The 5,397-nt window shown below is 40.3% G+C and overlaps 1 protein-coding gene across 1 annotated transcript in view; it reads right to left on the reverse strand.

Annotated features, from left to right (window-relative positions):
* The window catches only part of GPR19 (G protein-coupled receptor 19), a 42,619-nt gene extending 41,238 nt beyond the window's left edge, over positions 1-1,381 (reverse strand). Inside the window, exons 1-2 of the mRNA XM_012655788.1 lie at positions 1,261-1,381; positions 636-688 (exon numbers count right to left, since the gene is read on the reverse strand). The gene's annotated coding sequence lies outside the window, so the exon portion shown is untranslated. The remainder of the gene's footprint in view (positions 1-635; positions 689-1,260) is intronic.
* Between the last annotated feature and the right edge of the window lie 4,016 nt (positions 1,382-5,397).

Genomic DNA, 5,397 nt, shown 5'->3' on the forward strand with positions numbered 1-5,397 from the left:
GCGGCGTCGTTTCGGGAAAACCGAAACTTAGGCCTACTCCAGGAAGTTCAGCCTGTCATGGAGTCACTCCTGCTCTTATTCCTGTTTCTGATTAACAACATTTAACAAACAACTAAAAGCAAGCACAGTCACAGAAGCAAATAGCATCAGTTAGAATCAGAGAGAGCACATTTTTCTCTAATCTCTAATCTTAAACAATTCGTCTCACACAAAGCAAAGTATATTCTCCTACTATCAATTCCTGTTTTTCATTCCATATTTATTCTTACAGATGAAGCTATATTGCTTACCTATCAACCACTCCTTTGTTAGGCGTAGTAAAAGTACGTACTCCATCAGCATTCCTCTGCCTTGTACTCCTGACAGGACACAAAGAAGCAAAATACACTGGCTACACTGCATAAAATTGCTGCCAATATCAAGACAGACTCTAATACCTAGTGAACTGGGAAGCTAGAAGTATGTACTTTTGCAATGTGCCAGTGTCACATCTGAGGAATTTGGTAGCTAAATTCCACCATTTCATTCCATAAAATCCACATTTCATTCTGGCTAAAAGATGGGGTAGGTGGGAGGTGGTAGGGGCCAGGGGACTCCATTGGAAGGAGGAAGACACTTCAGGTGTTGGGTGATACCTTTAAGACGTTGCAGGGCTAAATCCAATGCTCGGGCAGGTGTCCCATGTACCCTAAGAGAGAAAGGAGGTCAGATTAGTCAGATCCCTCAAGACAGTTCTCAAATTCCTGACTTCTGTTACCTTGACTGTTTTTCCCAATCCCAACCTCAGCCCTTGCTCAGGACTATGGTTTTTAGAATCTCCCTTGTTCTGCTCCCTTAGGGACTTACCGAATTTCCACCTTACATACATCATGGACTAAATGTGTGGAATTTCTGCCTTTGTTTACAAACATGCGTAGGTTCATACTATTTTAAGAAAAATTCTTTCTACTGTCAACAGTTCTGACTTTCTAGTCTCACCTTTCTGTAGTTACTGCCGTCATTTTTATCTCTCAAATCTTCCCATCTTCTTCCCACAATACACACCCATATCCGCTCTTGGTCACCACCCCCGCCAAAATCCTTTGGCCCCTCGGACTTATGTCGCTCCCAGAGGTATCTTCCCAAACACATCAAACTCATCACCTTTATTTTAAACTTTCATCGGCTCTCCTACTCCCACTCCTTTACTACTTGATTCGCTGAAACCTCTCACACGGAGTTCTCGGCCAATGTAAAAACGGAAAGAAGGTAAGATCATACAAGCTTGTGGAGTTTTGACTGCAAAATCTCGAAGAATGTGGTGTTGTGTACTTGTATCCATCGGGTCAACGTGACGGACATTTTCCGAGGGCCAAGTTCGGTCGCCAATTACCCGGCAGAACGTTTTGAAACTTCTGGGCGCGAAAAACCATTAGCCAGACGCATGCGCAAACGCCACTGGGGAGGGAGGCGCTTCTCCGAGAGCAGGCAAATCTCGCGTTGTTTGGGGAAAGCCGGCGAGTAGGAACGGCTTATGTGGCGTTATGATCCCAGCTCCACACTTTTTTTTTTTCTGCCGCCCCAATGGATTAGTACTGCAGTCAATTAAAAAAGGTCAAGATTCCGCAGCGAGAGCAAATTAGACTAACATAACTAGCCGATAGGCTAGCGGCAGTTCTCTAGAGCCAAGGAATTGTACAAAGGATTTGTCTGCGAGGCCCCGGAGGCCACACAACTAGTTCTTCAGAAACAAAAGCGAAAAAAAATACAGGAAAAATAGGAAAAGCCAACCAGTTTATCATTTTAGGACCCAGTGCTTTGTTTTGCTTTTCCCGTTTTCGCTATTTGGAAAATCCCAGTGGCTCCTCCCAGTTTACCCTTTTGGTCCACTGCGCCTGCGCAGTGCTCTGGCGACTGCAGCTTCTCAGCGATCAGAGGGCTTTGGTTTGCTGCATTGAGGGTATTCGTAATGAAAATCGTCTAGGAACGCGGAGCGGAGGTTTAAAACCCAACAGTTTAAATGTGAACTTGAAACCAGTGAAAATAAGAACGGGAATGAAAACTCTGAACACTCAGAAATCGGTGCCCTGTCAGAGCTGTCCCGAAAGATGTTTATAAGGGACGTAACGAAACCATAGCACCGCTCTAACCGTAACTAAGCGTTGAGCAGCAAAGTAAACCATAGGTATTATTTTACGTAGCTATTTAAAACATGGACTCTGCTACCGTGAGAATGCAAATAAGCATAAACCTCAGGTCGTCTTCCCTCGAGCAAACCTCGAGCAACACCTGCATGATTAAGACTGACTCCTGAAGCAAAGTCAAAAAGGCAGCCATGCAAATTTTGAAACTAAAAAGAGAGATGACTCTAGAAGCATTTGCCAGAAAAAACACAAAAAAGCAACAAGCAAATTTTTCAAATGGTTTGAAGATCCCTTAAAAGTCAGTGTCAGGTGGCTTGGAAGACGGTGATACTTATAAAATGAGAACTGACCCAGGTATAACTGGATCCGTTTGGAAACAAAAAGAGGCAGGCAAACTGATTTTTAAGAAATATCTTTATGGAAGGATTTCCAATCATACATTTTAATGTGCCCAAAAAACATTCTTAATAACTGGTGTATTCAGCTAAACCTGGATAAAAGCATAGATGTTAACAATTTGGCAATTTTATTGGACTCTTATTTGTTATGTTTTGAAAGGTGATTTTGGAGACTTCAACTTGTAACAAGAAGTTTTCTACGAGGAAGGTGAGATTTTTAGGTAACATGAAATTGAGAAAATGTATGGACATCTGAGCAGATGGGGCTAAATTGTGGAGACTCGGCATGTTTCCAGCATTGGTCACAGGGAAGCCTTCATCTCAAAAAGCCAGCCTCTGGATTTTCTTAGTGTGTTCAGCATGATAGTAAAATTGAGGGAATACAGCGGTTTGGATACTTATCTTTACACAAATTTGTACCAAAGCAGGAAATAACTTTAAAATCCTACTCTGTTATCTAAAGGTACACTGACTTGGTTGAGTTAAGGTGATGACCAGTTTTGAAGCCAATATTAAAGTGAAATTTTCTTCATGAAGGAAAAGAAATGCAGGTAAGTTGAATGGATATCTCATCCGCTTTCATGATTAAGACTGACTCAGAAAGACAGCCGGCATACTTTGTCAAGGCAAATAACTAGTGTAGAACAAATAGAATAATTTTATTGCACATGATGAGATGGCTCTAATGAAAATTAAGTATGGGAGGGAGTTGGATGAAGAGTTGAAAAAGAACTATGACTCCTTCCTGGTTCATTTACATGTGATAAAAATTACAGTGTAAGACTGGTAGGTGATCAAAGAAAACATCTTTCTTCACTGAAAAAAAAAAATCCTTTGATGAGTAAAAGAAACTGGTGGACTGGTTACCCATTTAGTCTGTCGTATGACTCAGAAAATATACTTACCAAAATTTGCGCATTCAGTAGCTAAAAAAGTTAACCATATCATTTCTTTAGCCAGCATTCTGTGATTACCCTGACATTATAAAGTAGTGAAAAGGCCGGGTGTGGTGGCTCAAACTGTAATCCTAGCATTTTCCAAGGCCAAAGCAGGAGAATCACTTGAGCCCAGGAGTTGGAGGTTGCAGTGAGCTATGATGATGCCACTGCTCTCTAGTCTGGGAAACAGAGTGAGATGCTGTCTCAAAAAAACCCAGAAAAAATAGTGAAAAAACTGCTGTCATTTGTATCCATATATTTATGTAAATCTAGGTTCTGAATTATTGTGACCCCAGAACAAATAATTGAAATTGCTGAACAATGAATCTGATATGCATTGCCAATTACCCAAACTTGGTTGAATCAACACAAAATAAACTCACTTATTTACTGAGTGATAGAAAGGACATTTTTTTCCTGATAGATAACTTAGAACATTTTTTAAAAAAATTTAAACACACATATGAAGTCCAAATTGCAGTGTTTACATATGAATTCTTAATGATAAACAAGGGACTTCAAAGAAATTTTGCTGTTACTTCTAGGTTTGCACTCCAGTATTGGGGATAATTCGGTATTTTTGTCATAGCTAAAGAAAGAATGTTTCAATCAGAGGGAAGAGAATCTTCAGCAAGGGGGAGGACTGAGGGAAAGAAGGGCAAACTTTTGTGACTATTCAAGCACTGCCCATTGAGGACATCTTTGCTGATGCGCTCTTCCTTCTGCTTTCTGTGTGGGAACTCCGCCCCTTCCTCCCTCTACCTCCCTATTCTCATAGCTGGCTTCTTCACTTCATTTACACTTCTAATTAGGAAAAGATACTTTTCTGTTCTGTTATCTTCAGTGTTTTAAAGAATCTTTTATCATAGTCACAAAATAGCTGCCATAGCTCCAAATGTGTTCTCATATAAAGTGCTCCAAACAGAAAGGAAGTGGTATGGGTGAAAAAAAAAAAGGATTTCTCTTTGAGGCCTCTCTCATAAGGGCAAAAAATCTTTCCCATGTGACTTAACAGATTTTCCTTTACTTCTCATTGCCCAAAACTATAGCCTCTGACTACCCCTAGCTGCAAGGGAAGCTAGGAAAGTAAGCACAGGGAAAACAAGCATGTTCTTGAAAATAGTACACTAAAAATAACAGGACTTACGGGAAACACAGGGTTGGGAGCAGACTACTCAAAATCTATGCAGCTTTGTTAGTCGAAGGCCGTAAAAATTATTATGCTAATAAAAATACTAACACAATTAAATCTCTACTGGCATTCATACTCAGTATCACAGTCATCCATTAGGGCTGTGGTATACAACATGGCAGTGAGTAGCCACATGTGGCTATTGAGCACTCAGATGTGCTAATCCAAATTGAGATGGGCTGTGAGTGTAAAATGTAAACCAGATTTCAAGAACTTAGTATGTAAAAAAAGCATGTAAAAATCTTGATTATATGTTGAAATGTCATTTCAACATTTTTTACTTTTACTTTTAAAAAATGGCCACTAGAAAACCTAAATTGCATATGCGTCTCATATTTCTATCGGACAGTGCTACTTTAGAACCTTTAATCCTGGGGCATGTGCTTCTTCCTTGGACATATATGCCCCTGAGGGCATTAGTTCCAATTAACAGCAGTTTCATAAAGATTAAAAATCTGATCCAGGATTTTGCCTCCTTTATCAATCAGTTTTCCCACCACAGGAGAAAATGATTTCACACCTTCATTCACACTTTGCAGCTTTACCACAAAACTTAATGTTGTGAAAAGCTCAGAGGTTCTTGAAGCCACCAAATAAGCCTCTATTTGCACTAAAGGAAAGCATTTCTGCAGAGTTCTCTAACCTTTTCTTTTTTTTTTTTCTGAGACAGTTTCACTCTTTTGCCCGGGCTAGAGTGCCGTGGCGTCAGCCTAGCTCACAGCAACCTCAAACTCCTGGGCTCAAGC

This window comes from Propithecus coquereli, unplaced genomic scaffold, assembly GCF_000956105.1.
Source record: "Propithecus coquereli isolate 6110/MARCELLA unplaced genomic scaffold, Pcoq_1.0 Scaffold487, whole genome shotgun sequence".
In the NCBI taxonomy this organism is placed as follows: domain Eukaryota; kingdom Metazoa; phylum Chordata; class Mammalia; order Primates; family Indriidae; genus Propithecus; species Propithecus coquereli.